Here is a 24480-nt window from a genome sequence, read left to right on the forward strand (position 1 = left end):
AGCCAGTTTAAAGTGCTAGTTTTAACCATTAACCGCCGAGAAGCTTGGGACCAGGCTGCCTGAAAGACGGCCTTCTCCTGGATGTGCCCACGTGAGCCTTAGGATCTTCTCCGGAAGCCCTGCTTCAGGTGAGCGAAGCAAGGTGGGCAGCCAGCTGGGTGCGGGCCTGTCTGGTGGGGGTGCCCTGCTTCTGGAACAGCCCCCCAGGGAGGTCCACCTGGTGCCATCTGGGAGAAAAGCATTTCAGTCCACAGATCAAAGCCTTCTTCGTCCTGTTGCCACGTGGCCTCTGTTCACACGCATATGGCTACTCACATGTGTCTAGATGGACCTGGGGATGATCTGACTCTTCCAGAGGTGTGACACACACACATGAAGAGGGAAACAGTTAAAGTGGGGAAAACAGCTCAAACAACTCTTTGTACTCTTTAACACACACGTTACATAAGAGAAAAATGGTCTGGTTAGTATATTAGCCCCCTAGCACATGAGCCAGCATGCCTCTTTTAACAGTCCTCAAATGGAGACGGAGAAAGACAGAGGTGGGGTGGGGGGACCAATGCTTACAGAACAAGGAGTAGGCGGAGTTGCGAGGTACCACAGGAGCGTCGAAGCCTCCTGCAGGGTCAGACCAGTGATCCACGCAGCACAGCACGGTCGACCCTGCAGGGCTTCACGCAGGGTTCTTTTCCCGGCCCTGCCTGGAGATGCTGGGGACTGGCCCAGGGCTCTTCTGCAGGCAAACCAAGCGTGCTTCTGCTGAGTTACGGCCCCTCCCTCAGCAAGGCGGGGCCTTGGGAAGCTAGATGCCCAAGCAAGCTTGAGTGAAATGAAAATGCTGGGTCACAGGGGCAGAAATGACAGATTTGGGGAGCAATCCTATGGCCACTAGACAGCGGCTAGATGGCCATAGGATCTCCTGTTTTCTGGGAACCTGCCTCGGAGCCCACGCTCCAAGGTTGGTTCCCAGAAAACTGATGTCCCCCCCATGTCTGAGCTGCCTTGGAGGCAGCGCAGAGAAACCCCGTCCTCCACGCTCAGAAGAGGAGTGTGGAGCAGCTGAAAAAGGGCAGGGTTGGGGGCGTTCTGGGGCGGGGAGAGCAGATCTGCCTGTATGACACATCCTATGTGTCGTACAGCAGCCTCCCCCTGTGCTCCCGTGGCTAGACAGCCACAATTGGCTGTCTAGATGAAAAAGCAGGGCAGGAGAGGCGCAGAGGGAATGATCCCCTCTGTGCTTCTCCTGCCTTGCTTTGGATAGGCAGTCACCTCCAAGTTCGGAGGCGGCCGCCTATCCAGATAGGATTGCACCCTTAGAGGGGGAAAGAAAAACAAATAGAGCTGAAGTAGTGATTAAATTGCTCATACAAAGGAGATCTGTGAGCTAATAATTTGAAACTTGGCATCCATGATCTATCTATGATGGTGCAAAAATTCAAACCAATCCAGCAAACATTGCCACAGGAACAGCAAGTTAAAAAATACTGAAAACTGACACGTTTAGCCTTTTTACTCCAATTTTTACTCCAATTTGCAGCATGGCAGATATATTTCTTATAAGGTTGTCACAGAGAGGAAGGCCATTGTCACAAATATTTCTCCTTATTTCTTATAAAGTTGTCACAGAGAGGAAGGCCAGGATCTCTTCTCGATCTCCCAGAGTGCAGGACACAGAATAATGGGCTCAAGTGACAGGAAGCCAGATTCCGGCTGAACATCAGGAGAAACTTCCTGACTGTTGGAGCAATACGACAGTGGAACCCATTACCCAGGGATGTGGTGGGCTCTCCCACACTGGAGGCTTTCAAGATGAGGCTGGACAGCCATCTGTCCAGGATGCTCTGACTTGGAGGCCTGCATTGAGCAGGGGTTGTGGACTCGATGGTCTTGTAGGCCCCTTCCAACCCTACTATTCTATGATTCTACTTTATTCAAAATTGTCAAGGAGGCATGCCTTTCATTGGTTTGGTGAAGGTCTGAGCAGCAGTTCCAAAGTTATTAAAGGTTTCCTTTTTGGCAGCAACTACTGGCAAAGTTATGTCATGCATGCTCAGTTTCATTCTGAATCTAGAATGCTGCCAGTACTCCAGTGTTCTCAGAGGGTTACGTTGCAGAGGAAATCTACTGTATTTTTTGTGTGAAGCCAGGAAATTAGAAGCTGAGGCTGATGCCTTAACAGACATGCCCTGTGTCATGTTGTGCAATGTCACAAATTGCACTTGTTTGCAAGCAGCAAACAGACATGGGCCAATTCACAGAAAGGGTCAACTCTAGCAATACAGTAAGGCTCAGATGCTTCATAAAGCAATGCAGGACCAGGACAATGTGGGGCATCTTGGCTGGTCCCAGGCACTCCATCTTCTGCATCTGGATTTGGGCTGGAAAGACCAAGGTAAAGTGTGGGTGCATGGAGGATACGTTGTATGCAAGCACAATTTGTGACATTAGAATCAGAGAATCATAGACTTGGAAGGTTCCTTGGAGATCATCTAGTCCACCCCCTTGTCAAAGCAGGTGCTATACTGCAGGGTGCAGCTACAGCATCCCTGTCAGATGGCCATTCAGCCTCTGCTGGATTCAGCTCCAGTGAAGAAGAACCCACCACCTCCTGAAGCAATCCGTTTCACTGCTGAAAAGCTCTCACTATTAGGAAATCTCTCTGAATGTTAAACAAAAATCTGCTTCCCTGCAATTTCCACCCATTGGTTCTAGCCCTGACTTTGGGAGCAACAGAGAGTGAGTCTGGTCCATCTTCCGCATGAGGGCCTTTCAGATATTTGAAGACCACAATCATGCCTCCCCTTAAATTCTCCTCCAGGCTAAACATACATAGCTCTTTCCACTGTTCGTCATAGCACTTGGATTCCAGACTCCTCACCACCTTAGTTGCTGTTCTCTGGATGCGCTCCAACTTGTCAATGTCCTTCTTAAACTGGGGTGCCAAGAACTGGACACAGTTCTCCAAATACGGCCTGAGTAATGCAGAATAGAGTGGAGCTATTACTTCCCGTGATCTGGACGCTCTGTTTCTGTTAATGCAGCCCAAGATTTCATTAGCTTTCAGCTGCTGTGTTGCAGTGCTGGCTCATATTCAGCTTGTAATTCCCTAAGGCACCTGGGTCCTTTTCATATGTACTGCTGCAAAGCCTGGTCTCTCCCATCCTATATTTTGTGTTTGATTTTTTTGTACCTAAATGCAAGACTTCACATTTATCTCTGTTGAATCTAATCTTGTTAGATTTGGCCCAGTTTTCCAGCTAGTCTAGATCCCTTTGAATCTTGATCCTGTCTTCTATGGGGTTGGCTGTCCCTCCTAGCTTCATGTCATCTGCAAATTTGATGAGCAGCCCCTCTACACCCTCATTAGGGATGTCGCAGGAGTCCGAGCAGGGGGTAGAGTCTGGTGGACTCCACCCTGCTCAGCCTCTGGGACCCCGTTCGCTGAGCTGCCGCGCTTACTGATCCTGCTTGCCGAGCTGCTGCGTGGTCCACGCACACCCAACAGCTGCCCAACCCCTCCATCAGCCACCATTTTGCAAAAAAAAAGGTGGCTCGGCTTTTCCTGTAAATGTAATGCTATGGAAATGGCAACCATAAAGGGGCCATTTATGCAACATCACATTTTCGCAAAATGGTGGCTCATGGAGGGGTCGGGCAGCTGCCAGGTGTCCATGGACTGCGCGGTGGCACATCCAGGGAGCCCAACAGGGGTGGGTGGGCAGCAGCGGCTTGGCAAGTGCTCGGCAGCAAGAACAGAGGTGAGTCCATCCATCCCTAACTCTTATTCAAGTAATTTATAAAAAGGCTGAACAGCCCATGGTCTAGGACAGAGCCCAGGGCCCCCCCACTTGAGACCTCCCTCCCTGAGGATGCCGAGCCATCAGTTAGCACTCACCGAATACAGTTGCTCAACCAGCTCTGGATCCACCTCATTGTAGTATTGTTCAACCCACATTTTACCACTTTGAAAATGGGGATATTGTGGGAAGCCTTGTCAAATGCTTTGTTGAAATCAAGATACACTATGTCCACAGCATTCCCATGATCTACAAAACTCTATCAGAAAAGGAGATGCTCATCGGGCATGACTTATTCCTGACAAACCCATGTTGACTTCTAGTAATCAATGCAGTATTTTCTAGATGCTCACAGACTGACTGCATCATCCCTTCAAGAATTTTGCCCAATATTGACATCAGGCTGGCTGGTCTATAGTTTCCTGGAATTCCCTTTTCCCCCTACTTGAAGATTTACATGTCTCATCTTCTGGCAGCTCACCTGTTCTTCAGGAGTTTTCAAAGATTACAGACAGTGGCTCTGAAATGATGTCTGCAAGCTCCTTCAGCACCTGGGGATGTAATTTATCTGGCCCTTGAGACTTGAACTCATTTAAGTGCTCTCCAATCACGTCCTTACTCATTCTGGGCTGCAAATCCCTCCATCTATCATTTGTTCTACTTATCCCGGGTTGAACACAGCTCCCCTTGTGGGAGAAGACTGAGGCAAAATAGGAGTGAAGTAGTTCCACTTTCTTTCCATCACCTATTAAACATTCACCATCTTCCCTAAGCAGAGAACCTGCCCTTCCTTGATCTTCTTGCTCCTAACATAGTGAAAGAAGCCCTTCTTGTTGTTTTTAGCATCCTTCACCAGCCTCTGCTCATTCTGGCTACCTTCCTGACACCATCTTTACAAGTTTGGGCAACTTGTACTCCCCCTTCCATCTCCCCTAGATGACCCTTTTGAGTCTCAGCTCACCCGAGAGCTCCCTGTGCAGCCACACAGGCTTATTTAAATGTCCCATTTTTTCCTTCTCGTGGGAATAGATTGTGGTTTTGCCTTCAGTATTTCAGTTTCCAGGATCTCCCATGCCTCTTGAGCTCTTTTTTCCCCTTCAGGATTTCTATCTGTGGTATCCCACTCAACTTTTCTCTGAGCTTTTTGAAACTGGCTTTCCTAAAGTCCAAGGTATGAGTCTGACGAAGCTCAGTTTTCACAGCCCTCTCTTATCATGAATTCCCAGATGACACTTTCAATTTCCCCTAAGGTTCCTGCCACTTTTACTTCATCTACCATGTCTTCCAGGTTGGTCAGGATTAAGTCCAGGACAGCAGATCCCCATGTTCTTTCTTCCACCTTCTGAAAGATGAAGTTGTCAGCAAGACAAGTCAAAAACTCACTGGATGTTTCCTTCCTTCCAGCAGATATTAGGGTAGCTGCAATCCCCCATTACTACTGTTGCCGGCCTCTGCTCCGGTTTTGCCATTTGTTCTTGGGAAGCACCATCCATGTCTTCCAGCTGGTTGGCTGGTCTGTGGTGAACTTTCACAACGCGGTCACTCTTGTTTCTCCTTCCCCCCGTCTTTACCCAAAGGCTTCCAACAGGGCCTCCACTCTCAGAATCACGACTTCCCACACAGGTGTGTACAGGCCTCACGTCTGGAGCAACTCTCCCTCCCTTCATGTTGGGTTGACTCCTTTTGAACAAGGTATACCCCTCAGGGGCTATATTCCAGTCATGAGTCTCATCCCACCAAATCTCAGCGACATTTATTAGACTGTACTTGCCACCTTGTATTAGGGTTTCAAGTTCATCCTGTTTGTTTCCCATGCTATGTGCATCGGAGTCCATGCAGACTGCACCTTCCCAGTGTCCCCACTGAATTTACCTGCAAATCCACATCCACTGTCTTGTCTCCTCCTTTGCCCTTTGTGTTCTTCTCTGTAATACTTGGCTCAGTAGTTAGCACTGGGCTTCCCCCCCGCCCCCGCCCAGAGTTACTTTAAAGCCCACTCAATCAAATCTGCAAGACGGCTGCCAAAAACATTCTCCCCAGTTCCTGTGAGGTGCACTCCATTGTCTGCAAGGAGTCCATCACAGTGGCATTGTAGGCCACGGTTCATGAAACCAAACCAACAACATCATCTGTGTAGCTGGCTGGTCACTTTCAGGATCTTTCTTTCCCTTCCAGTGCCCAAATCTGCGACAGGAAGGACTGATGAAACTACCACTTGTGCCCCCAATTCCTTCACTTCCCTAACCAGATCCTCTTTGTCTTTGGAGACCCAGTCAACATTTCTTCTGGCTATACCATTTGTTCCCACATGGATCAGCAGGGGAGGATAGTAATCAGTTGGGCTGAAGAGTCTCGGTCACCTGTCCATCACATCTTGAATACATGCTCCAGGAAGCCAACACACCTCCCAATATGGCATGTCTTGCGTACACACAGCTATCTCCATCCCTCTCAGTAGGGACTCTTAAAGCACTATTGCACATCTGCTCCTGTGTCACCTCTGGCTGTGGGCGTTGAACTCTTAGGTTAGTTGTTGTTGTTCAGTCGTTCAGTCGTGTCCGACTCTTCGTGACCCCATGGACCATAGCACGCCAGGCCTTCCTGTCCTGCACTCTCTCCCAGAGCGTGCTCAAGTCCATATTCATTGCATCAGTGATGCTATCTAGCCATCTCATCCTCTGCCGTCCCCTTCTCCTTTTGCCCTCAATCTTTCCCAGCATCAGGGTCTTTTCCAGAGAGTTTTCTCTTCACATTAGGTGGCCAAAATATTGGAGCTTCAGTTTCAGTATCTGTGCTTCCAATGAGCACTCAGGGTTGATTTCCTTTAGGATTGACTGATTTGACCTCCTTGCAGTCCAGGGGACTCGTAAGAGTCTTCTCCAGCACCACAATTTGAAAGCATCAATTCTTCGGCGCTCAGCCTTCCTTATAGTCCAGCTCTCACAGCCATACATTGCTACTGGGAAAACCATAGCTTTGATTAGACGGACCTTTGTTGGCAAGGTGATGTCTCTGCTGCTTACTATGCTGCCTAGGTTTGCCATAGCTTTCCTCCCAAGGAGCAAGCGTCTTTTAATTTCATGGCTACAGTCACCGTCTGAGGTGATCTTGGAGCCCAAGAAAATAAAATCTGTCACTGCTTTCATTTTTCCCCTTCCATATGCCAGGAAGTGATGCGGCCAGATGCCATGATGTTCGTTTTTTTAATGTTGAGTTTCAAACCAGCTTTTGCACCCTCCTCTTTCACCCTCAACAAAAGGCTCTTTAGATCCTCTTGACTTCCTGCCATTAGGGTGGTATCATCTGCATCTCTGAGGTTGTTGATAATTCTCCTGGCAATCTTAATTCTGACCTGTGATTCATCCAAGCCGGCGTTTCTCATGATGTACTCTGCATATCAGTTAAATAAGCAGGGCGACAATATGCAGCCTTGTCGTACTCCTTTCCCAATTTTGAACCACTCGGTTGTCCCATGTCTGGTTCTTACTGTTGCTTCTTGACCCTTGTACAGGTTTCTCAGGAGACAGGTAAGGTGGTCTGGTACTCCCATCTCTTTCAGAATTTGCCACAGTTTGTTGTGATCCACACAATCAAAGGCTTTAGCGTAGTCAATGAAGCAGAAATAGACGTTTTTCTGGAATTTTCTTGCTTTCTCCATGATCCAGCGAAAGTTGGCGATTTGATCTCTAGTTCCTCTGCCTCTTCGAAACCCAGCTTGTACTTCCAGTAGTTCTCGGTTCGCATACTGCTGAAGCCTAGCTTGTAGGATTTTGAGCATCACCTTGCTGGCATGTGAAATGAGCGCAATTGTACGGTAGTTTGAACACTCTTTGGCATTGCCCTTCTTTGGAATTGGAATGTAAACTGACCTTTTCCAGTCTTGCGGCCACTGTTGAGTGTTCCAAATTTGTTGGCATATTGAGTGCAGCACTTTAACAGCATCGTCTTTTAGGATCTTAAATAGCTCAGCTGGAATACTGTCATCTCCGCTAGCTTTGTTGTTACTAATGCTTCCTAAGGCCCATTTGACTTCACTCTCGAGGATGTCCGGCTCAAGTTCAGTGACCGCACTATCATGGCTATCGGGGACATTGAGATCTTTCCTGTATAGTTCTTCTGTGTATTCTTTCCACCTCTTCTTAATCTCATCTTCTTCTGTTAGGTCCCTGCCTTCTTTGTCCTTTATCATGCCCGTCTTTGCACAAAACGTTCCCTTGAGATCTCCGATTTTCTTGAAGAGATCTCTAGTCTTTCCCATTCTGTTGTTTTCCTCGATTCTTTGCATTGTTCATTTAAGAAGGCCTTCTTGTCTCTCCTCACTATTCTCTGGAACTCTTAGGTTAGAGGTAGTGATAAATCAGACTCAAAGGTTTGCTTACAAGGAGACTTTATGAGTAACTTACAGCACACAGGCATACCCAATGGTTGGATCAGACAGCTTCTCTGAACCCCGAGCCATTGGGCACAATGGGTCTTATACTCTACAGGTTAGCAATAAGCAGCATTTCAGCAGCATGCGCCCCTAGTGTTCATTCCCTGCATAGGCTTGCAATGTTTGGTTCTCAGGCACAGCCACCTGTAAACAGACTTTGCTTCCCAGGCACATCAGAGACAAAAACTCTCCTCATTAGCAAGGAATGCACCAAGAAGGCTGTTATCGGCCTTTTGACTCATCTGCATATGCTCAGAGGCTTACTAGCATGGGAATTGCACCAATAATGAACTTAAGCAAGCGTTATGGATCTCTAGCCCCCTCTAACACTACAAATGACTTGGATATGCTCCTGGGGCCAATACAGCTCCTCCTTGGCTTGGTGGCTAAATTCCTCATTTCCGCATGGTCCTGAGAGCCTTCCTCAGTGTTCCATGGAGTGCTGGGTGGTGCCTCATCTTCAGGTGGCCCAGGGTCACCTGCCATGGTAAGAGCCTGATACGTTGAAGTGTGCAGAGGCATGCCATAAGCCTCATCACTTTCTCTCCCATGAAGGCTAGTAGCTTGCACTTGCAGCAGGGGTAGTCCCTGTGCTCCTCAGACAGGAAGACGGGTGTGGCACGCACCCTGCAGGTCACTGGAGCAACTCCCTTCATTTCCATTTCCATAGTGCTAGGCATTCCAGATGACTCAGTCATTTCCATGGACTCCCCTGGAACATCTTCTGCTGAACTCCCATGCAAAACTCCCCTGTTTGCTCACCCTGTTAGCTCACTCTGGTTGCTCACTCCCAGGAAACAGAGAGCCTTGCTCCAGAGCTGACCTGGGCCCCATCTACACAAGCCTTTTACTCCAGGCCGGCTGCGAGTCGAGGTCCCTCAGGGCAGATGACATAGTCGCCACTTCGCAGCCATCCATGGTTTTCTCCCGGAAAATGTCAAACAGATGGCGTGGAAATGAAGGAGCACAGAACACCCAGAGGAATGGAAAGACACAACAGAACCCCAGTGTCGCACCCCCATGCTCACGGGGCTGCACAGCTGTGCATTAATGTACAATGGCCAAAAAAAGGGCACAGTGGAGTCTGTTAGGGAAGCCCGCAGTAAATCGCAAGTCTATCTCAGCTGAAGCTAATTTGAAGCTGAAATGCTGCACAGTTGCATCGGGGTGGGGCGTGAAAGTGGTGCCATGTAGACGGGCCCCTGCTCTGATTAGCCCTAGCTGTGGACTGTGGCCCCACTCACAAGCCACAGGCTTTTATAGCAGCAGGCTGAGTCCGGTGACTGAGCAGTCAAAGCTCTGCTCCCAACTTAAGCAGTTGGGGGGGGGGAGTGGTTAAGCAAAAGAGCAGCAGTCTAGAAACAAAGCAGTCAGGTGACTCAGGACCCTAAGCAAAAGGAGAGGGGGAGAGAGAGAGAGAAAGAGAGGACAAAGCCGCAATCAGAGAGAGAGAGAAACCTTTCAAAAAACCCAAACACAACTCAAAAGCCACGAATCCCCCCCTTCCTTGGCACTTGGAGCAGCCCCATGCAAAATTCCCCTGTTTGTTCACCCTGATGTTGCACAACTTCCTTATTGAATATGGGGCACATCTATTAAGGCTTTAGGTTCTAATTTCGTGGCTCTGTGGAGCTTGAGCCATCATGAGATAGGCTTAATTCTGGTCCTAAATCAGCAGGGTTTTTAGGTTTTTTTTTAAAAAAATAATTGAATAATTACCTTGTTCCAGAGCAAGGGGGACACAATCGCTTCCTGATTGGTCACAGATACTTGGGAAAATGCAGTGGGCTGTTCTCTCATTTCCCAGTTTGGGTTACATGGGGTGAAAGCCTCAAGCCAAATTATACGATCCACAAAATGGAGGTTTAGGTATTATTAGGGCTCCTGGAGTTGTGACAATTTGGTTCAGAAATAGAATTTAAAATAGAGAGCCTTAGAATGGGGCTTCTCCTCAGTCCTGACTACACTAAAGAAAATAACAGACACAGAGAGAGGCAAGGAGACTTGGGAAAAGGAGGCAAGGGAGGGAAAATAGCCATCCGAAAAGATGTGAAAAGGGAGCTAAATGGTTGTACTTGACTTAAGACCCTTTGTAGCAGCTTCCAAAATGCTCTAGAGATTCCCTGCTTGACCACCACCATTGGACTCAGAAACAGCAACTTATAGGGCACAGTCCCCTGTGAGATAAGCATGAATTCTCAAGTTATGCTGCAGTGCACGTGGGACCAGGCAGTAAAGCTTCCTCTCTGGGTGTGCAACACAACACAGATCTCTCTGGGCAAATGAGGCAACAAGGTTGTTCAAGTGATGGGGACAGGAGGCCTCTGGCCCAAGAAATGTGAGCTTGGTGCCAGACCAGACTGGGGATAGTGCTAGGAAAAGATCATGAGGAACAGTCTTGGAAGCCCAGCGAGCCCCAAGCTCATCACAGAGCTGAGCAAAAGCCACTAATTCCCAAGCACAAAGAAGGAACAACTGCTCCTCATGCGCAAGAGCTTTAGAACAAAGAGTACAAAGGACTCAATGGCTCTGAGGCTGAACTCAGGATGGGGCAGAACAAAGGGATGAATAGGTTGACTCTGGGGAATGAAAGGAAACCTCAGGGAAGTTCCTGGCCACTTGAATGAAGAAAAGCTAGCTGACTGAATGGGGCAAACAACATGCTGTGGAAGGCAAGTAGGTACTGGTGTACAAAACAAATGGGATTCGCAGGGGTGCCCCATGGTATTTCTAACTAGTTGATCTCTCATGCTTCAGTGCTGGAAGTTAGGTAAGCATCTGCAGGTGTCTGCAGTTTGGCAGGAGCAACTTCCTTTAATTTAGAAAGCAGAGAAAGCATATAGGCAACTACAGTCTCCACTTCATGGATCACTGCCTTGTTGTGGCGAAGGGGCTTGCGTAACTCAGTGAAGCCATAAGCTATGCCATGCAGGGCCACCCAAGACGGACAGGTCATGGCAGAGAGTTCTGACAAAATGTGGTCCACTGGAGAAGGAAATGGCAACCCGCTCCAATATTCCTGCCAAGAAAACCCCGTGGAACGTATCACAAGGCTAAAAGAGATGACGCCGGAAGATGAGCCCCTCAGGTCGGAAGGTGTCCAATATACTACTGGGGAAGAGCAGAGGGTATTTCCAAGTAGCGCCAGAAAGAGTGAAGCGGCTGGGCCAAAGCCAAAAGGACACTCAGCTGTGGATGTGTCTGGTGGTGAAAAGAAAATCCGATGCTGTAAAGAACAATATTGTTTAGGAACCTGGAATGTCAGATCAATGAATCAAGGTAAGCTGGAGGTGGTCAAACATGAGATGGCAAGATTGAATATCGACATCTTGGGAATCAGTGAACTAAAATGGACAAGCACAGGCGAATTTAATTCAGGTGACCATCAAATCTACTACTGTGGGCAAGAATCCCTTAGAGGAAATGGAGTAGCACTCATAGTCAACAAAAGGGTGGGAAAAGCAGTACTGGGGTACAATCTCAAAAATGACAGAATGATCTCAGTACGAATGCAAGGCAAACCATTCAGCATCACAGTAATTCAAGTCTATGCCCCAACCACTGAGGCCAAAGAAGCTGAGGTTGATCGGTTCTATGAAGACCTACAACACCTTCTAGAACTAACACTCAAAAAAGATGTCCTCTTCATCACAGGGGATTGGAATGCTAAAGTAGGAAGTCAACACATCACCAGGATAACAGGCAGGCATGGCCTTGGTGTAGAAAATGAAGCAGGACAAAAGCTAATAGAGTTTTGCCAAGAGAACACGCTGATCATAGCGAACACTCTTTTCCAACAGCACAAGAGGCGACTCTACACATGGACATCACCAGATGGTCAATATCGAAATCAGATTGATTATGTCCTTTGCAGCCAAAGATGGAGAAGTTCTATACAGTCAGTAAAAACAAGACCTGGAGCTGACTGTGGCTCAGATCATGAGCTTCTTGTTGCAAAATTTCAGCTTAAACTGAAGAACGTAGGGAAAACCACTAAACCATTCAGGTATGACCTCAATCATATCCCTTATGAATATACAGTGGAGGTGAGGAATAGATTTAAGGGATTAGACCTGATAGACAGAGTGCCTGAGGAACTATGGATGGAGGTCCGTAACATTGTTCAGGAGGCAGCAACTCAATCCATCCCAAAGACAAAGAAATGCAAGAAAGCAAAGTGGCTGTCTGATGAGGCTTTACAAGTATCTGACGAAAGAAGGGAAGTGAAAAGCAAGGGAGAAAGGGGAAGATATATCCAACTGAATGCAGAGTTCCACAGAATAGCAAGGGGAGACAAGAAGGCCTTCTTAAATGAACAATGCAAAGAAATCGAGGAAAACAACAGAATGGGAAAGACTAGAGATCTCTTCAAGAAAACCGGAGACCTCAAGGGAACGTTTTGTGCAAAGACGGGCATGATAAAGGACAAAGAAGGCAGGGACCTAACAGAAGAAGATGAGATTAAGAAGAGGTGGAAAGAATACACAGAAGAACTATACAGGAAAGATCTGAATGTCCCTGATAGCCATGATAGTGCGGTCATTGAACTTGAGCCGGACATCCTAGAGAGTGAAGTCAAGTGGGCCTTAGGAAGCATTAGTAACAACAAAGCTAGCGGAGATGACAGTATTCCAGCTGAGCTATTTAAAATCCTAAAAGATGATGCTGTTAAAGTGCTGCATTCAATATGCCAACAAATTTGGAACACTCAACAATGGCCGCAAGACTGGGAAAGGTCAGTTTACATTCCAATTCCAAAGAAGGGCAACGCCAAAGAGTGTTCAAACTACCGCACAATTGTGCTCATTTCACATGCCAGCAAGGTGATGCTCAAAATCCTACAAGCTAGGCTTCAGCAGTATGCGAACCGAGAACTACCGGAAGTACAAGCTGGGTTTCAAAGAGGCAGAGGAACTAGAGATCAAATCGCCAACATTCACTGGATCATGGAGAAAGCAAGAGAATTCCAGAAAAACGTCTATTTCTGCTTCATTGACTATGCTAAAGCCTTTGATTGTGTGGATCACAACAAACTGTGGCAAATTCTTAAAGTGATGGGAGTACCAGACCACCTTACCTGTCTCCTGAGAAACCTGTACGAGGGTCAAGAAGCAACAGTAAGAACCAGACATGGAACAACCGAGTGGTTCAAAATTGGGAAAGGAGTACGACAAGGCTGCATATTGTCACCCTGCTTATTTAACTGATATGCAGAGTACATCATGAGAAACGCCGGGTTGGATGAATCACAGGTCGGAATTAAGATTGCCGGGAGAATTATCAACAACCTCAGATACGCAGGCGATACCACCCTGATGGCAGAAAGTGAAGAGGATCTAAAGAGCCTCTTGTTGAGGGTGAAAGTGGAGAGTGCTTTGAAAACTCAACATTGAGTGGTTTGAAACTCAACATTAAAAAAACTGAGATAATGGCATCTGGCCCCATCACTTCCTGGCATATAGAAGGGGAAGAAATGGAAGCAGTGACATATTTTATTTTCTTGGGCTCCAAGATCACTGCAGGCGGTGACTGTAGCCATGAAATTAAAAGATGCTTGCTCCTTGGGAGGAAAGCTATGGCAAACCTAGACAGCATAGTCAGAAGCAGAGACATCACCTTGCCGACAAAGGTCCGTCTAATCAAAGCTATGGTTTTCCCAGTAGTAATGTATGGCTGTGAGAGCTGGACTATAAGGAAGGCAGAGCGCCAAAGAATTGATGCTTTCGAACTGTGGTGCTGGAGAAGACTCTTACGAGTCCCCTGGACTGCAAGGAGGTCAAATCAGTCAATCCTAAAGGAAATCAACCCTGAGTGCTCATTGGAAGCACAGATGCTGAAGCTGAAGCTCCAATATTTTGGCCACCTAATGCGAAGAGAAAACTCTCTGGAAAAGACCCTGATGCTGGGAAAGACTGAAGGCAAAAGGAGAAGGGGATGGCAGAGGATGAGATGGCTAGATTGCATCACTGATGCAATGAGTATGAACTTGAGCACGCTCCGGGAGAGAGCGCAGGACAGGAAGGCCCGGCGTGCTATGGTCCATGGGGTCACGAAGAGTCGGACACGACTGAATGACTGAACAACAACAACAAACTACAGTCTAATCTCTTTGCAGCCATGCAACTCTCTCCTCTTGTGCTGGCTCTGCTGCCTTTTCCAGAACAAAATAGATTCTTTGGCCAAAGTGCCAGCCAGGGTGATGCCAGTAAAAAATACGCCACCGAAAGTGCACACAGACTGCGAGCCGGTATGGCAAGACTCCTTTCTCACAACCCACCTAAACAGACAAAGCCCCTTTTGGCAACCCTGCAAGACAGCTGCCCCCAGAGCTCTGAGTTACCAGGACATTGTGAGCTGATAGGTCAGCACATTTCTGTGGATGCGTTTGCACTTCTGCCCCTGAAAGTGGATGACGCTGCTTTTGTGGATGGCGGTGGCAGTGGCCATGGCGTGTGCAGAATGCGTATTTCAAGGACAAGACTCTCAATACTTGTAGATGGATGAATGTAGCAGAGAGACATAAAGAGACGAGTAGCACTGACTCTCACTGCATGTCCTTGGATTTAGGGACACTGTGATTAGGACTGTTTCCTTTTTCCACTAGGAGGGTAATCCTGGCTTGAGCAGTGCATTCCCTGCCTGATATTTTTTTGAAAGTAATATTATCATTGTCAGCCAGCCACAGAGCCTGGTTGTCGCCTGTGATTAGAACACTGGCACAGATAGCGCAAGATTTCACTAGCAACTCATTACTGCTGACTCTGGCTGTGTACAGCTTATATAACTCTGCTTGCATGAAGCTGTCACAAATGCAAGCCATTTCTTCCATGGAAACATGCAGCACCTTAATCATGGGAGACAAGTAGGATGCTGGTCAGTCCCCACTCTGTTTCTCGTGCCATTTCCCCACACAGCCTTCATGTCCACTTAGCCATTTTAGATCTGGCTGGCCACTATAAAATCCTTCCCCTCTCACCATCCTGCAGTTAGTAGCATTCCCCCTGAGAGAGCCGTATCTGATGACAGAGATCAATGTAGGGCAAGCATGCCTTACGGAAAAGGATCTTCAGTGGCTTGATCGATCCACACTATTTTGGCTAATGGTGCTTGAGTCCACTAGCCAGGAGTTCTGAGCTCCTCCTACGTTCGTCCTCATGTGCGGTGTGGTGCATGTCTGAAAATCTAGGCATTTTCTTAGAGCAACTCTGTGTGGAGAGTTGAGTCTTTCAGCACCATGGACAAAGCCATCTGGCGACTGCATAAGCAGAAGCAACAGTGGACGTTAATATTTGCAAATATTCTAAAATTGATGAATTTTCCCTATTTGCCTTGATTTTTTTAAGTGAGCAGTTTAGAATCAAAATTCACATTTGAATGTCAATTTTTTAACCTCAAAATATGAATGCCTGAGGCTTGTTGGTATCTTTTGATGGTCTGGATTTTGTGAACTCTCAGAAGATGTCAGCTGTCAAATACTAAACCCCATTACAGACCATCTATTTGTTCATTTTAAAAATAAAGAAATAAATGGGGTTCCCAAAGAGAAGATCAATCATGATGGACAGCCCCTACTGCCAAGACAGCTTGTCACCACAGTGGATGTTCCTGTGCAATGCATGGCTCCAGGGGACTGTTGTGTTGTGTTCTAGGAGTGCACACCCACTTTCAGTGGACAATGAAGCCCAAGGGTGCCCCAACTGACTGAGTGTGTCCTCTAGAAAATGCCTCAGAATCTTCTGACACACCCAAGAGTTCTATGGCAGACAAGTTGATGAGGGAAAGTACTACCTGAAGATAGAAAGCTTGAAATCCATTTGCATATCATCTCTCAGTACTGCACCCAGTATCACTATCATTGTACATTAGTGATCAAATACTGTCAAATACTATAAAATATCAATGGTCAATATCAATCAATCCCCTTCATGGATCACTGCCTTGTTGTGGCGAAGGGGCTTGCGTAACTCAGTGAAGCCATAAGCTATGCCGTGCAGGGCCACCCAAGACGGACAGGTCATGGCAGAGAGTTCTGACAAAATGTGGTCCACTGGAGAAGGAAATGGCAACCCGCTCCAATATTCCTGCCAAGAAAACCCCGTGGAACGTATCACAAGGCTAAAAGAGATGACGCCGGAAGATGAGCCCCTCAGGTCGGAAGGTGTCCAATATACTACTGGGGAAGAGCAGAGGGAATTTCCAAGTAGCGCCAGAAAGAGTGAAGCAGCTGGGCCAAAGCCGAAAGGACACTCAGCTGTGGATGTGTCTGGTGGTGAAAAGAAAATCCGATGCTGTAAAGAACAATATTGTTTAGGAACCTGGAATGTAAGTTCAATGAATCAAGGTAAGCTGGAGGTGGTCAAACATGAGATGGCAAGATTGAACATTGACATCTTGGGAATCAGCAAACTAAAATGGACAAGCATGGGCAAATGTAATTCAGGTGACCGTCATATCTACTACTGTGGGCAAGAATCCCTTAGAAGAAATGGAGTAGCACTCATAGTCAACAAAAGGGTGGGAAAAGCAGTACTGGGGTATAATCTCAAAAATGACAGAATGATCTCAGTACGAATGCAAGGCAAACCATTCAACATCACAGTAATTCAAGTCTATGCCCCAACCACTGAGGCCGAAGAAGCTGAGGTTGATCGGTTCTATGAAGACCTACAACACCTTCTAGAACTAACACCAAAAAAAGATGTCCTCTTCATCACAGGGGATTGGAATGCTAAAGTAGGAAGTCAAGAAATCACTGGGATAACAGGCAAGCATGGCCTTGGTGTACAAAATGAAGCAGGACAAAGGCTAATAGAGTTTTGCCAAGAGAACACACTGATCATAGCAAACACTCTTTTCCAACAGCACAAGAGGCAACTCTACACATGGATATCACCAGATGGTCAATATCGAAATCAGATTGATTATGTCCTTTGCAGCCAAAGATGGAGAAGCTCCATACAGTCAGTAAAAACAAGACCTGGAGCTGACTGTGGCTCAGATCATGAGCTTCTTGTTGCAAAATTTCAGCTTAAACTGAAGAACGTAGGGAAAACCACTAAACCATTCAGGTATGACCTCAATCATATCCCTTATGAATATACAGTGGAGGTGAGGAATAGATTTAAGGGATTAGACCTGATAGACAGAGTGCCTGAGGAACTATGGACAGAGGTCTGTAACATTGTTCAGGAGGCAGCAACTAAATTCATCCCAAAGACAAAGAAATGCAAGAAAGCAAAGTGACTGTCTGATGAGGCTTTACAAGTAGTTGAGGAAAGAAGGGAAGCGAAAAGCAAGGGAGAAAGGGGAAGATATATCCAACTGAATGCAGAGTTCCAGAGAATAGCAAAGAGAGACAAGAAGGCCTTCTTAAATGAACAATGCAAAGAAATCGAGGAAAACAACAGAATGGGAAAGACTAGAGATCTTTTCAAGAAAATCGGAGATCTCAAGGGAACGCTTTGTGCAAAGACGGGCATGATAAAGGACAAAGAAGGCAGGGACCTAACAGAAGCAGATGAGATTAAGAAGAGGTGGAAAGAATACACAGAAGAACTATACAGGAAAGATCTGAATGTCCCTGATAGCCATGACAGTGTGGTCACTGAACTTGAGCCAGACATCCTTGAGAGTGAAGTCAAGTGGGCCTTAGGAAGCATTAGTAATAACAAAGCTAGTGGAGATGACAGTCTTCCAGCTGAGCTATTTAAAATCCTAAAAGATGGCGCTGTTAAAGTGCTGCACTCAATATGCCAACAAATTTGGAACACTCAACAGTGGCCACAAGACTGGAAAAGGTCAGTTTACATTCCAATTCCAAAGAAGGGCAACGCCAAAGAGTGTTCAAACTACCGTACAATTGCGCTCATTTCACATGCCAGCAAGGTGATGCTCAAAATCCTACAAGCTAGGCTTCAGCAGTATGCGAACCGAGAACTACTGGAAGTACAAGCTGGGTTTCGAAGAGGCAGAGGAACTAGAGATCAAATCGCCAACTTTCGCTGGATCATGGAGAAAGCAAGAGAATTCCAGAAAAACGTCTATTTCTGCTTCATTGACTACGCTAAAGCCTTTGATTGTGTGGATCACAACAAACTGTGGCAAATTCTGAAAGAGATGGGAGTACCAGACCACCTTACCTGTCTCCTGAGAAACCTGTATGAGGGTCAAGAAGCAACAGTAAGAACCAGACATGGGACAACCGAGTGGTTCAAAATTGGGAAAGGAGTACGACAAGGCTGCATATTGTCGCCCTGCTTATTTAACTGATATGCAGAGTACATCATGAGAAACGCCGGCTTGGATGAATCACAGGTCGGAATTAAGATTGCCAGGAGAATTACCAACAACCTCAGAGATGCAGACAATACCACCCTAATGGCAGAAAGCAAAGAGGATCTAAAGAGCCTCTTGTTGAGGGTGAAAGAGGAGAGTGCAAAAGCTGGTTTGAAACTCAACAATAACAAAACGAAGATCATGGCATCTGGCCCCATCACTTCCTGGCATATGGAAGGGGAAGAAATGGAAGCAGTGACAGATTTTATTTTCTTGGGCTCCAAGATCACCGCAGACGGTGACTGCAGCCATGAAATTAAAAGACGCTTGCTCCTTGGGAGGAAAGCCATGGCAAACCTGGACAGCATAGTAAGAAGCAGAGACATCACCTTGCCGACAAAGGTCCGCATAATCAAAGCTATGGTTTTCCCAGTAGTAATGTATGGCTGTGAGAGCTGGACTATAAGGAAGGCTGAGCGCTGAAGAATTGATGCTTTTGAACTGTGGTGCTGGAGAAGACTCTTACGAGTCCCCTGGACTGCAAGGAGTTCAAATCAGTCCATCCTGAAGGAAATCAACCCTGAGTGCTCCTTGGAAGGACAGATACTGAAGCTGAAGCTCAAATATTTTGGCCACCTAATGCGAAGAGAAAACTCTCTGGAAAAGACCCTGATGCTGGGAAAGACTGAAGGCAAAAGGAGAAGGGGACGGCAGAGGATGAGATGGCTAGATAGCATCACCGATGCAATGAGTATGAACTTGAGCACACTCCGGGAGAGAGTGCAGGACAGGAAGGCCTGGCGTGCTATGGTCCATGGGGTCATGAAGAGTCGGACACAACGGAACGACTGAACAACAAATCCATGGTCAGATATCAAATTTGAAAACAAATATAGTTGCAAATGATAGCAAATACCAATGCAAATGAAAGTACATTTCATGGGGGGTGGTCCAGGACAGTGGTGCCACCTACTGGAGGCTGAAGTCTGGATTGTGCCACCATGTTATTTCCTTTCTCCATGCCTCTGCTTTCCTATGCAAAGGTGGAGATGATGGGGCCAGACTAAAGAAGCTGGAGGACATGCAGCAGCCCAGCTTGGGGACCACGGCCTTTAGATGGCACCGCTGCTGCTGCTGCAATACTCTCAGCACCTGGACTTCCACCTGGGATGAAGCCCTCCCCATTGCTTGTGCTGGAATGCTTTTGTTGTGGCCTAATACTATCATAAGGTGCTCTGATTCTTGTGAGCCAGGAGAAAAGAGTGCAGAAATGCACTGGGGCATTTGGCAACCATGTGAGAGAGCAGCTTCTGGGCAGGACCAGAACACCAGCTAGAAGGGTTACTGGAAGGGCAGTGAAAATAGGGGGAGGGGAGAAAGTGGGCAAGTGGCTGGAAAGGCAATGGCTGAAGACCACCCAAAGATGGTCATGTGAGTAGATGGAGTGTGGTGTGCTTGTTGAGCCCTCACTAGAACCTACGTGCCTCTCTTGCCACCCCTCTTCCTGTGGCTCAGTGCCCTCAAACCCTCTCATCTTGGCCCTTGGACACTGTGCTGAGGATGGCATTTCCTCTTCAAGACATGGGGATTTTGTTGGCAGAGTCAAGATCCATGTTAAGTCTGATGCGGAACTAAACTCTTAATACACTTGCCACAGAGATGAACGTGCATGTGAGTGGGCTGTGATGCTTTTTTGAATCCTGATGGGGAGCTTAACCCCACTGTCACTTGCTGCCCCATCTCTTGTCTTCATGAGGTACTTGCATATTTTGCTTATGCTGGACATAAAAGGACCAAGCCAGCCAGGGGAGCCATACAAGTTCAGTGGAGACCTATTGGTTCACAGTGCCCAGAGATACAAATATGAAGTGAAATATCTTGTCTAGACTGGAGGAATGCAACAAGAAAATGTCACCCACCAGATGTTCTGTCTTTGAATGCAGGACATTTTTGTGGGTGTTTGATTCAAGTCCTTTCTCTTGCATAGCCTCACTAGACTCTCATGTGGAGTGGCATTCCTCTTCTCTCACCCATGCTCATTTGCCTTGGTCTCTATGCATTGGGTTGAGCCTTTCAAACGGATCCTTGGATAAGATTTTGCTGGATGTATCCAGCTTTCCCTCAGTGGTACTGAGCACCATGCTCAGGACTGTGCCAAGCCAGGCCCAGAACGAGATAGGGGAAGGGTACAGTGGCTTTGTCCTCTGCAAATGTGAGGTGGTGGCCTCCCAAGAGTGCAGAGACCCAATTGCACCTGATCCATGCACAATGGAGCTGGTAACTCTAGCAGCTGAGCAAAGGCTGAAGAGCTGCTGCTAGCTGCTTCCCCTGGCATCAGATGTAGCACTTTGTCTATGCAAAGACACCTGGCGGGCTTGCTCGTCCTTCCAAGCCCCCTGGGCCTGCCAGAGGAGCTAGAGTTTGTGACCCAGGGCTGGCTAATCAAAAGGGACTGAATAATAAGCCACACAAAGGATGTGGAGCCCTCTTCCATTCTGTAATGTGATAAAGCAGCAGTGTGGATTCTCTTTGACACCATCTGGATTCCTTCTGGGTTTCACTCTGGCTGATTAACACATTGCCCTCCTCATGAATGAACATGCAACTTTGAGGGACAAACTGCATGACTGCATGACGGGAACTCCCCATTTCATGTTGTTTTACTGAACTGTAGCCATGGGGCAGGAGAGGGAGGGCAGCAGAGTTGTTCACAGCAGCAGCAGCACTGCTTAACCCTTTCCTCTATGCCATTTCTTTCACCCCCTTCAGCTGCTTGGGGATGGAGTGATTTTGATCAGGGAAACAACATGGGATGTGTGTGTGTGAATATCTCCTCCTGAAGTGCTGCTGCTGTTCTGCTGCCTCAGTGGCTACATTTCAGGTAAAACTAAACAACACAGCCCCATTAAAAAATGACAACACAACCCTAAATGTTGGGATAGAGCACAGATCTCTCAGATGGCCCTAAGTCCCCCCACCTCATTTTGGAATCTGGGGGGTGTCTCCATGGTTGATTTGCTGTGAACTGGCTTTGTTTGGAAGTTGTTTGGAGCGCATTATGTCATGGCCATCCCCCAGCCACCCCAGAGCTTTTTGCGGAAAAAATGGATTTCCTGAGACTACTTTAAGTCCGATCCTTTTGGGTTCTCCGCAGTATAGTTGCTGTGTGCCCCGACCCCCACATTGACCTTGGGTATGGTAGTCATGCCTGGGGGGGCGCCTTTCACTGTGACCCTGGCCAAGGGGTGTTTCCCATCCCTGTGTTTCCCAGCACAAGCCAATTAGTGTCTACTCCGAAGTAACTCCAATTGTGGTCAATGAGGCTTGTCCCCTGAATGCGCATTTCCGAAGTTACTGAGATAAATTTTAGCTTCGATCCTTCGCAGAATAGAAGCTTCAGGTGCAAGGAGAAAGGGCTTTAGAAGGGGCTGGCTGGAGCCATGGTAACTCAAGCATTAATAGGGGTAAAGGCAGACTGGACTGACTCCTATAAAAGCTGTATTTTTTGCTGCCCTGTGAAACACGATTTCGGAGCTGTGTTTCTTTGATGTTTGGTTGACTGCTGTAGGGAAGTAATTAATGTGCAGCTTCAATCCTTCACAGAATGGGAGCTTCAGGGGTGAGGAGAAAGGGGGTAGAGCCTGGAGGGGGTGGAAAGCCTCTCTCATTGGTTGAGCAGCCCCTGCCAGTCTGATGACGTTCAATTCCAATCCCCCCACCCCACCTGGAAGGTGCCAAACGAATTTTAAAGGTGCAGTGCACTCGTTTGTGGGTCTTTGCATGGACCAAAGCCGATTCCTTGAAAAATCCAGGTAATCCTCCATTCGCTTCTCCTTCTGTTGTCGTGGAGATCCCCTGCCCGGACTCCTTTGCATCAGCACCCAGTAATAGCAGAGAGAAGCTGACCTTCCCTTGGCCCTCTCCTCCTGAAGCAGGAGCTGCTTGTGGCCATACCGGGATGGCCAAACTGCCACATGGAGGTGTGTGCTGGACATTTGCATTTTCTGATGCAAGGCGAGAAGCAACAGTGCTTCTCCCAGCAGTTCATACAAATCCGAATCGAGGCTAAATTATGCAGAAATATAACTCAGAGGGTGGCCGCTACACATTGGCACCTCATTTCATGTTGTTATTAAGAATGTGTGGATTCCTTGGTCTCGTGGTATGACTCGACCCACATCAGCTCTAACCCTTCCCCTCCAGAGGCATGTGCCCATGTGCAGCATTACAAAGTCAAAAGCTGCCTCAAGGCATCTTGTCCGCTATCTCCAGCCACTCTTGGAGGAGGGGAGATTCTGATAGCTTCTCCATGGGCAACAAGGCCAGCACAGATCTGAGGCAGGCCTGCATGAGGCAGCTCTGATCCTTGTCGGCAGCCACTGTAACAAGCAGGCCAGCTGGAGTAAAGGCAGCGAGGTCAGCCTTTTCTCTCCAAGCAGCTCTGTCATGGGTGAAGGCCATGCGCCTGTCATGCTCAGTGCATGGTGCCAGCTTCCCCTTGTGAGCAGCAAAGGTAGCTTTAGACCATATTTTCCAGTCCAACCCAGATTATTGCAGAGCATGGAAAGGATCTATTGACAGTGTTGTGCCAAAGTTTGCCCCCTATTTGGGGGGATTTGTTCTCTCCCTGTGAGAAAGGCATAGTTTTTTCTGCCTCTTTCACAGGTAGGGGGAGAATTTTGGAGAATTTTCTCCTTGGGGATGGGGACAGGGTTTCTACATACCTTTTTAAGTTTGGGAGGTGACTTCTTTTTTTACTTGAAAAATGCCCCCAGCATGAGATTCTTTACAGAGAAACTTCTCCTGCCCAGCAGGACTTCTTGAACTCCCATGAGACCATGTGACTGTGCCCTCTCCTAGAGGCATTCAGGAAGTATTCCCAGGCTGCAGAAGCTTTGGAAGGAGTCCCAGGCTGTTGCAAACAAGAACAAATGGGACTTTTGGAGCTTTAGAAAAACTGCTTATCTTGCTTGCCCTATGCTTGCTCTATGTTGCTGCAAGGAAGAAGAGAATTTTTCTAAAGCTCTAAAAGCCCCATTTGTTCTCCCTTTTCAGAGCTCCTGCAGTCCTTCTTGAATCCCCTTAGGAGAGGGAGAGGTCACATGGTCTCCTGGGAGTTCAGAAAGAGTTGCCAGCTGGAGAAGCTTCTCTCTAAAAAGTCCTGGGCAGCTGCGGGGGGGGGGGGGGTTAAAGTAAAATAAAATAAAATAGAAAGATCCTCAGTTACCACCTATATTTAAAATGGTAAGTGGAAATTCTGTCTTCTTCCCTGAGGAGAAAGTTACTTAAAATTCTCACCTCGTCACACTCTTTTGTCAGAGCTTTGCCCTTCCCCAAGAAATGCCAAAAATTGAGGTATCTACATTTTCAACACAGCACTACCTATTATCCCTTTGATTGTCTATATCTTATTTCAAAACTGTTCTTTCTTCATTCCGGACCTGAAGGGGAACTAGAGCAGAGGGAGGGGGAGGGGGCTAGACTGAACTTCTAGATTATCCCCAGGTCAAACCATGAGAGCTAAACAGAACCACCATGTTCAGATGCACTGTACCTTTGAATGCTAGATCATGGTGAGGCACAAGAGAGGGATGGTGGAGGTCTTGCCTTTGTTATGCCCTGAGTGGGGCTTCCTGGAGGCACCTGGCTGGACAATGTTGGGAAAAGCAATGCTAGAGTAGATGGACCCACATTGGTCCAGTCCAACTTCAGGGCTTTTCTTACATCTTATTCTACAGCTGAGATAATCTCCAATGGCTTTCAAGGTCAGCACCTTCCTGCCCAGATCTTTCAGTGCTTTGGAAAAGGCTCCACAGAGACCTTTAAGCCATCAGCACTCACAGATCAGGCCTAGATCCCTCCCTTCTGAAGTTGTTGCTCAGCCCTTGCTGTTGCTGCATAAGCAATAGGTGTGGTCTTTGCAACAGGTGGGAACAAAGGTCAAGAGAAAGGTGGAGCTCCAAAATGGTGGCTCAG

This window comes from Heloderma suspectum, chromosome 6 (assembly GCF_057233095.1).
Source record: "Heloderma suspectum isolate Gila_16-S chromosome 6, 16-S_ref, whole genome shotgun sequence".
Lineage (NCBI taxonomy): Eukaryota > Metazoa > Chordata > Lepidosauria > Squamata > Helodermatidae > Heloderma > Heloderma suspectum.